Source organism: Trifolium pratense, linkage group LG2 (genome assembly GCF_020283565.1).
Source record: "Trifolium pratense cultivar HEN17-A07 linkage group LG2, ARS_RC_1.1, whole genome shotgun sequence".
NCBI classification, from domain to species: domain Eukaryota; kingdom Viridiplantae; phylum Streptophyta; class Magnoliopsida; order Fabales; family Fabaceae; genus Trifolium; species Trifolium pratense.
Window position 1 is genome coordinate 68944949 of NC_060060.1, and position 10522 is coordinate 68955470.

At 36.4% G+C, this 10522-nt stretch overlaps 1 long non-coding RNA gene across 1 annotated transcript; it reads right to left on the minus strand.

Annotated features, from left to right (window-relative positions):
• Window positions 1-4917: 4917 nt before the first annotated feature.
• Window positions 4918-8053, minus strand: LOC123906427. The gene is made up of 3 exons (XR_006808908.1): window positions 7811-8053; window positions 6790-7242; window positions 4918-5146 (listed from the first exon to the last, which is right to left on the minus strand). It is a non-coding gene; the product is annotated as an uncharacterized LOC123906427 (long non-coding RNA).
• Between the last annotated feature and the right edge of the window lie 2469 nt (window positions 8054-10522).

Sequence of the window (10522 nt, forward strand, 5' to 3'; positions counted from 1 at the left end):
TTACAAGGAACATGATAGAAAGAAAATGATTAGCAATGATTCACAAACATGAGGAGTCAGTTTAACAACAATTTTGCTGAGTATGCTTTCATAGTTAACCTAGCTTCAATTAGGTATTTTGAGGGTTATAACGTGGCCTGGTTCACGTTTTTTTGAAAAAAGGATTATAAGGCTCAAAATTTTATTTTAACCCACCCGTTCTCCTTTGATGTCCTCCATTCCTAAATTCAATTAACTCAATGGATGCATTCAGTTGCAAGAGAATTTTGGTAATTATGATGTTGGAGGTAGACATAGTGGTCGAAGCACCCATGAGGTTCTTGAGATGACAGTCACTCTTTTTGCACAAGCTTGTTCCATTTTTTTTCTTTTAATCCCTTACTTTTGCATGAACCATTTCTTTTGAATATATGTTCCATCAGGATGCCCTAACTTTTGCCTAAGTCTTTTTTCAATTTTTCTTCATTCATTCATATTTACTTAGCGGGCTCTTTTTTTTTTTTTTTTGGAACAGCTTCTTGTGAGATTTTACTTTTGATTTGAGAAGGTTGTGACTGCCACGTCAACTGTTTGTTTATCCTTTCATTGTTTCCTTCATGTGCACGAGGAAAAATGATGTGCTTAAACCTCTTATAGGAGTGATTACATGGATTAAGTCTCTTGCATTATGATGCATCATCAAATTAATTGAAAAACTACCCTGCCTATAGTTTAGATTAGTGGTTTTTTAGAAAAAATAGAAAGAACACCGACTTCGGGCTCAAAGAGGTTGTCTACGGATTATCTCCTTATATCTCCAGTGTTTGGGGAGGTGAAACAATGCCTTACATCATCAGTTTGGTCTTACTAATAAAAGCATATGTCAGCAAATTCAGTTATTTTATTTCGTCATCCTCCTCCCAAGTTTGTTAACATGCGAGAAGTGAAATGAAAAAGCAAGTAACGGTATAAGAAGAGAGTGAATATGAAAAGATGGATTCCAAAAACATGCATGCAAATTTTATTAAGAACACAATTCAAGAGTACATCATTAAGAAACAAATAAATACTTAGCAAGAAAGGAAGTACAACTAGAAATGAAAAATCTATTGACTCTTTGGGTGGGCGAGCCTCCTTGTTGATCCACTGGCTTTAACGATGCCTTTTGACGTTCAGGGACTTGTCAGGGTGAGGGGTGACCACCTACGAATCAGATTCTTCCTTCAATGACAACAACTTCCGGTCGATAAGCTCTTGAACCTTGGACTTGAAGGCCTTACAACTTTCGATATCATGCCCGGGTGACCCTGCATGATAGTCACATATGGCATTCACGTCAAAATTGGATGGGTATGGCGGCACCATGGGTTTGAGAGGTTTTGGTTCAACCATCCCTTTATCAATCAAGTAAGGCAAGATTTGACCGTATGGCATGGGTATAGGATCAAAGCGTGCATTCCTCCTTTCATAATTGTTTCTAGGTCCAAATTGATTCTTCTTTTGGTACCCATTTTGCTGTTGCTGGGGATTCTGTTGAGCAGGAGTCATAGGATACACCGGTTGTGGGTATTGCCCTTGGATTATCGCTGCCACATATGGGTATTGGAAATACGGTAGTTGAGTCGTGGGCCCTTGTGATGTCCCTACCGCAATGGCATTAGTTTCGCCCTCGATTTTCTTCTTTGCCTCATCTTGACCATTGGAGGCGCTTTTTATTTTACCGCTCTTCAACCCCTCTTCCACTCGTTCTCCGATTATCACCATGTCAGCAAAACCGGATGATACACACCCTATCATTTTCTCGTAGTATAGGCCTCGCAGAGTGCTCATAAACGTGTCAACCATTTCTTTGTCCAATAGCGGTGGTTGCACACGAGCAGCCAATTCCCTCCACCTCTGAGCATACTCTTTGAATGATTCATCGCGCTTCTGAGTGAGGTTCTGAAGTTGCATGCGATTGGGAGCCATGTCCAAGTTATATTTGTATTGCTTTAGGAAAGCATCAGCAAGATCCTTCCATGTCTGGATTTGGGTCCTCTCCAATTGCATATACCAATCCAATGATGCCCCACTTAGACTGTCTTGGAACACATGGATCATAAGCTTCTCATCAGTGGCGTGTGCAGCCATCTTCCTGCAGAACATCTTCAAGTGATTCCTTGGGCAATGGATACCTTTGTATTTCTTAAAGTCGGGCACTTTAAATTTTGGGGGGATGACCACATCTGGAACTAAGCACATGTCCATAGCATCGACCCCATAAGCACTGAAACCTTCCACCGCCTTTAGTTTTTCTTCAAAAGCCCGGTACATTTGAGCAGGTTCAACATCAGGGTGAGCATTGATAGTTGTTGATTGTTTTGGCACATAACCCCCCACACCGTTGGTTGCGTGACGAGGTTGGCTACTTCCTTCTTGGCCAATTGAAATCCTTTGGGGAGTAGGGTCTCCACTAGGCATGGCAATGGGTACCCGCGGGTACGGTTTTTACCTTCCCCGTTCCCCATACCCGAATCATTGATAAATACCCGTTCTCCGCCCATTACCCGACGGGGATGAAAAATTGAACCCAATCCCCGTCCCAAATGGGTTCGGGTATACCCAAATGGGTTCGGGTATCCCCGAACCTTGCCCTGCCCTGTTGAACCTTACCCAAACCCAAAATTTTCCTAAATGCTGACATACATACAATACAAAAAATTTCAAATAATAAAGTACAAACCAAAATTTCAATACATTAAACATTCAAATGAAATGATATTCCAAAATATCAAACCTAAATTATCAAAACCATAAAATAGTACCGGTACAAACCAATATTCCAAAATATAGTAATTTTATATAAACGGGCGGGTTCGGGGACGGGTTCGGGGTGGGTACCAATATCTCCGTTACCCGCCCCATCCCCATGTTTTGAAATCGGGGAAAACCCAAACCCGAACCCAAACCCAGTCAAATCGATTTTTCCCCGTCAAACTCGGGGTGGGTTCGAGTGGGTACCCGCGGGTACGGGTTCTGTTGCCATGCCTAGTCTCCACTTGTGACTGGTATTATGACCGGAGTCTGAGTTGGGTCACTTTCTTCTTCTGGAGGAGTATAGCCCTTAGGAAGGCCGAGTTCAGGCCATTCCATACTTCTTGCCCGTTGAGGGGTACTTTCCTTGGTGGCCAAATTTTGGAACAGCTCCAGAAGCTTACCCATCGTTGTTTTTATAGAGTCAACATCCTCTCTTAATGCCGCATTAATCTGCTCTTGTTGTTCCATGACTCTTTGCAGGTTAGCACATGTCCCGTAAAAGTGTCGAGTAGGCGCGCGAGGTGGTTGTTTCACAGGTTTTCGGGTTATATTGAATTTCCTGAGTGTCAGGAAACCTGCTAGTGGGATTACGATCGAAGGACGACGACGGTGGAAGAAATATGAGTTTAATGTTTTAAGAATGTAGGTACATGTATACAAATGCATGATTATGCATGAGTATGCAAAAAGTTTTTTTTTGTTTCATTTACAGAATATGCTAAAAGGTTTTAATGATGAGATGAGACCAAAGAAGGTCAGGGTGTGTCCCAAATAACAAGTTGGTAGGGTAATTGGAAATTGATAACATAGCGTAAATAGGGGGCTCCCTACAAGGCTGATTCTAAATCTTTACTACCCAATCCCCTTACATGTAGGTTCTAGGGTTTTAACTTGGGTCCTAGAGTCATCAACCTCATTTGATAATATTACCGTCGTTGCAAAAACTCGCAGGACAATAACACTCTCAAAGGGTCTCCTCTAGGTGAGGTTTTCATGTCGGCCCTACAAGACAAACGTCAGGAAGGTCAACACTACGCAACCATCGACTTAGGTTCTAAACAAGGGGTCCCTAGAGTCACGGATCCGACAAGAAAATATTGTCGCCATTGCAAAAACTCGCAAGACAACAACACCTTCAAGTGAATCTACTCTAGGCGGGGTTTTCGTGCCGGCCCTACAAGACAAACGTCAGGAAGGTCAACACTACGCAGCCACCATCTTATCTTAAGTTCTTCTCAAAACTCGGGTGTAGAGCTTCCCTCAAGTAACATCCCACCACATAGTTGATATATATACATACAATAGAAATAAATAAAATAAAGCAATATAAAGCATGAAATATAAAAGCAACAACAAAGGGAAGATAAAACGCAGGAAAAAACAAGCAAACAAACGAAAAATACTCAACCCTAAGACTAACAAAGATAGGCTTGACTCTCTTAAAATGTCCCCAGTGAAGTCGCCAGCTGAAGCGGGTGAAAAAATGCGTGGGCGGTAATACGCTCGCTTAGACAGTAAAGTCACCACCGAACTTTATTTATTCCCGGAGGAAAAGGAAAATATCGATAAAACCTTAAAACAATCGAAAGATGGTCGTCGCAACCATTTCCAGGTTCGGGAGTCGATTATGTGAGGGGAATGTATTAGCACCCCTCACATCCGTTGTACTCAACGGGAACCTTCTCGTTAATTTTAGGGTTAGAACACTAGTACAGAAAACACTTTTTACATCTGGCCAAAACCCCCTTTTACATCTGGCCCAAGTCAGAGGTAGACGTACGAGAAGTAGTAAGTTTATGCTTTTTACATCTGACATTCGCCAGATGTAAAAGTATCCCCTTTTACCTCTGTTCTCAAGTTTCAGCTGACCAATTTTTTTTTTTTTAATTAAATTGGACCTTTTACATCTGACCAAGTCCACCAGATGTAAAATAGTAACTTTATTTAATTATTTTTTTTCAAAACCCTGCGTTTTCTTTTTTATATTTTAAATCCTTTTTTATAATTAAAAAAACTAAAATACCACTACAATTTAACATTCAACCAAAATACAGTTGCAAAATATAATCAAATGTCATTAAAATTCAACATTCATCCAAAATACCAAATGTCATACAATTCAACATTCATCCAAAATGTCATACAATTCAACATTCAAGCAAAATACCAAATGTCATTACAATTCAAAACATCATAATTAATATGAATCCATCGTAACATCATACAAATTAACCTAGCTAGCTCCTAAGCCTCATCGGCAACATCATAATCTACCTCAGGATTATATATATAGGTCAAGAAAACAAGTTGCCCAGCGGTTTCACAATTCATACAGCTCCTCCTCTGTTAATGTCGTGGGATTATCGAACACCTACAATATGTAAATATATATTTACTTATACATACATGGCTCAAATTCATTACGTATACATGATCAACTTATTCATATATATAAATTAACATACATTCAGGTAGTATCATACTGCATGATCTAAAATCGAACAAAATGCAACACAAAGTGAGCTAAAGGCTGCTGCCTCGAGCGCCCCACGAAGGGTGTGGCGCGCCCGCGCAATTGGGAGCATGCAACCTGCAGAATTCTGCAGAAAAGAAACAAAGAAAACAGTCCCCTTTATGCAGAAAAATGCAGCAAACCAGCCCTTCTTTTTATGCAGAAATTTATAGCAAAGCAGTGCCGTTGTTATGCAGAAAAATCCATCAAACCAGTCCCAATTTCATGCAGAAATTTACAGCAAAACAGTCTCATTCTTATGCATGAATATACAGAAAACCAGTCTCATTTATGCAGAAAAAATGCAGCAATCAATACTTCTGTCTCATAATCTAACTTGTGGTTCCACTATCTACACTATTTGTTTGTTAATTTCACTTATTAAGTGCCAACCAAACCTATACAGATTTACCATAAAAGCATAAGCAGTCTGCTAAACATCAACAGAGGTTAACGAAAAATACATATAATGTCGATAAAGAAAAATATAATACCTCCATCCAATTCTTTGTAATACTAGCGGAGACAATGTCAATCATATTCTTCATTACATAATATCCACAGTCATTGCCGTTAGGCTGTACCCCAAATATGTTGCATAAACCAGTCCCAAAACTTGAAGCAAATCTTACATAAAGCAGTGTCAACTTAACATGTAGCAACCTTATTAAAGATCAAAAGGCTCGTGTAAACAATCACTTAATAATCACAATGAGAAATAATTATACATGTTGCAATGAAAAAGTTTCTAGTTTCATCTCCAAACAAAGTAAATTTCATTGAGTTACTAAATAATTGTTTTCTTCTAAACCATGATCATTCTCTTTTTAAAATAGCATGAAAATTTTGAAAAGAAGCATGATACATGTACTATACATGCCTCGGCCCTCAATAAAACATGGCTAGTTCAAACATTTCATTCCCAAAACCAATAATCTACTTGTATAAAACAATCATCAAAAGCTTATCTTAACTTAAAAATTTCTTTTCCAAAGTAACTCAAAATTTTAAGCTAAGTAGATTTAAACCCTCACTTTTATTCTTCAAAATTAGACCACATCAATACATGTTTTCAAAAGCTACAGAGGGTCTAATTTCAAAGCAGCAGAAGCAACTCCCATGTCTTTGATAAATTGTAAATTTTCTTTTAAAGAAGACATGACTTGCACAAATAAATTAGGGCTTTTCTCTTTTAAGTTAAACACAAGAAAAGTGTAAGTACCACAAGTCATAGAATAGTTTTAATTTTAATTAAACCATGACAAACTTTAAGTTCTTGATTAATTGGAATTTTCTCAAATGCCTAGCTACTGACTATTGTGAAAGCCATGGTTTCAACCATGAAAATCCATCTAACTACCCTTAACACACTAGTTTCATAATAGCTACTATAAGACTTCCATTAGGAGTTAACTAAATCATAAATATGAAAAAGACATAAAACCATTCTTCAAGCTCTAAGAGCTTGACCTGCTATGGAGAAGAAAAGAAGTTCTAGTTACCTTAGAAGAGGAAGCTCATCACAACTCCTAGCTTTCAAACAAGCTTCGAAAGGATGAAAATGGTGGAGAGATGAATTTTGAGTGAGTGTATAGTGATGGTGGAGTGTGTGGTTCGGCCATGGAAGAAAGATGAGTGAGTTTCCAATTTATCCTAAACCTTCTACTTAATAGCTAAGCTAAGGATCATGGCCATTGTTCAGAATTCAGAACAACAAATTAAATTCTAATAATCATAATAAAGGCATAAAAATCAACCATAAAGAGGAACCTTGTTAAGTGTTAACCATCAAACACAAAGATAAATTATGTTTCAAATACATAAAAATTGAGATGAAATCAAGTCACCCTTTTCAAAGTAGTCTTCTTGCTAAGCAATTCTGGCACAACAGAGGCCACGACTGTATGAACCAGCAAATCAGTAGGTTCTTGATCATCCATTGTCTTCTCCCGGAACTTCAATGTAGAAAGTCAAGCAAACAAACGCATTAGCATCAAAATGAACATTATTAAAACTGTAAATCAAAGTCATACACAGTTTCATAAAGCTCAAAATATCATCATCCTACAACCCATCAACAAAGTTCTCATTTTTCATATAATTCGCAGTGTCCCATAAAGTCATATCCATGTTCACATAATCCATTTTCAATTTATGCTCTCTCCAGAGATCATCACATCTCAGAATATAAAAAATAAAACATATGTTGTGAGCTAAAATATACTTAACACAAACCAATTACGGCGACAGTTTATGCTGACACCACAATGCTTCAAACATCAATTCTGGCCCATTAATTAAATTCCATAATCAGATTGACCATAAAAACAAAACATCAATCTTTTCAATAATCACATTCACAAAAAACAATTCAAGTCCCACTTTATGGTTCAATATACAAAAGCAAAAGTAGAAGATTACAAAAAATTACACAGGATTAAACCCTTAATCATCAAAATCAAAGATTAAAATGAAAGATAAACATATGCTAAAACCTAAAAACCCTTAATCGTCAGAACTCACCAGTTTATGACTCTGTAACGAGCTGAGAGAGCTTTGATTCGTTTCACTGAGCTTCGATTTGGGTTCAGTAAGCCTTGGTTCTTCAATTAGGGATTAGAATTTGTGATTCAATGAAAGGGATTGGAGGCTAGGGTTCGAGAGAGAACAAGTGTTAGAGAGACATCTCTTCGATCGCGAATCTAGGGTGAGAGAGAACGACAAGCTTCGATTCGTGAGAGTAGAGGCCGGAGAAAGAAAGAGAAGCTTCGATTTGGAGTTAAGTGTAACGCCCCGATATTTTATACACACATTTTATTAATTTATTATTTAATCAAATATAATTTGTTCCCTTATTTCTTGTTTGGTTAATTATTTTATGATCCATTTTAGTAAAATTATTTAAAGTGTTTTAAATCAATTGTTTTATTATTTTAGAATTAAGAGTGACCAAACCAAATTTGACTAGTTAGCCAAAAAAATGCCATATTTGGTTCATCCTTAATAGTTATCACGTGAATAGTATGATAGTTAGCCAAAAATACTCCATGATTTCATTAACCATAAAGTCTATAGTATTTTCTTAATATAGCCTTCTATTTGCCAACCAAGTTACTGATAGAGGTGAAATAAATATTTCTGCTTCACCATTTTGATCGGGTGCATTATTTCCCATTCATTCAAATTCAATTGTCTTAATACCATATAATTAACCTATTAGTCATCAACCATTATATTCATACCATAAGTACCTTTAACCTATTATTATTGGTTTCAATGTTATGCCATGCGTTTTTAGTTACATCATTGACAAGGCATTATATATGCAACGGTAGATAACCAAGTCTATGAAACCAAACTCTTATTTCATCAATTTGGTCGTATATAGTCGGTTTAGCCATTCTTATTAATTTTAGTTTCCATTCCAACTAAAAGACTACCACACACAGTTTCCACCAATTATTCCAAGTTCTATAAATTTCTTCTCTCATAATTTCAAGTGATCGTCAAGCTTTGATTTCGTGAGCATCGTTTCGTCGGCTTTAGAGTTTCTTCAATTAGGAAGTAAAGCGCCTATAAGGTAAGGGCTTTTTCCCCATACATTCATGCTACATAGGGATTTGTTGTGAGATAATGGTAGAACCTTTACCATTTAAAATCAACCAAAGGAATCAATTCTATAAAGAAAAAGAGGATATATTAAATTGGCACTATTACTTGTTTTGATGAAATGATATCCATCAGTATGTGTATGCTTGTCTTAATCGTGTCAATTATATATGTATATATGTCATGCTTTGTGTGTATGTTAGTATTTATGGATGTTATTATTTGTTGCAAATCAACAAAAATTAAAGTAAATAAATGTGTTTCAGTTGAGCAGTACTATGGGATTGATGGTGGTATGGTAGTATGTTCGGGTTTTTAAAAGAGAAAGTTAGTGAGACATGCATCATATAGGATGTGTATAACAGAGTCTGTATAGGTAGCCTTTGTGGCTTGGTTTGTTTATTTTTAGCCTGTGTGGCTTGAGCCTTTGTGGCTGGTTTTACTTTTAGCCTGTGTGGCTTGTGCCTGTGTGGCTGGGTTACTTTTAGCCTGTGTGGCTGGTTCTCTCATTGGTATGAGATTTATTATCCGGATCATTAGTATTTCATATAGGGTTGTCTTAGTCGCATTGCACTTCATATAGGAAGGAAGAACTAACAAGAGTAAATAATTATTCCGGTCTTAAAAGAACTAATGTAATTGGAAGAAAAGAAAAAGTATAGTTAGTCCATGGTAAAGCGGTGATCGTTGCTTCCTCGTCTTTCATTTGATTTTGCCGTACAATTTGTAATATGTGTAATTATATTGCCTTGTTTATTATTGCCGTTTAACAATAAGATGCTACCTATGTTTGTATATGTGACTCTTATCACCCAAAAGTTTTTATAATAAACTAATAATTATATTTTCGATAAGGTGAAGTGTTTTGTTATTATTTTATAACATTTTCTTGTGGTGAGTATGATTCAATGTGGACCAGGAAATTGACCCTTACAACCAACATTTTAGGTACTCAAGGAGAAAGCTTTGATTGAATGTGATGTGATGCTTGAAGTGCGTACGAACGGGGAAAAATTGGGTTTTGTAATTTGAGAATTTTATGTAATAAATAGTTCTTTGTTGTATTTTCTTCCGCTGAAAATTTTCAAACAATAATTCATTTTATTAAGTTTATATTTCTCTGAATTTCACTTCAATTATCTTTGTAACCATTTTATTTAAAAATTAAAATAGCGGCACATTTTCTAGCTAAATATGGTTTTTAAGAAATATCTTGGATAAAAATATAGGATGTTACAGTTGGTATCAGAGCAATAATCCTCGGACAAATTTTTGGGGTGGGAGCGATTGTGTATGACGAATACCTTGATTTATGTGTGATTTTGTGGTCGTGCTTAATTTTTATGATTGATGCTTTCTTGTGTGATTCTTGTAAGGTGATTGTATGAAAATGATTGTATGATTTTTCTTGTTTAAAGGAAATGATTTTGTGATTGTTAGAAGCTATGTTTGCTTTTATGAATTTTCTATTGAATAGTCTTTATACTATTTTAATTGAAAGGAATGAATTTTTAGGATGACTATATGTTATAAGGCATTTTTATGAGTGAAATATTTTTGAATAATTTTGTGGTCTTTAGTTGTGAACGATTGTTTTTCCTACTATGATTTTAAGATAAGTAAATT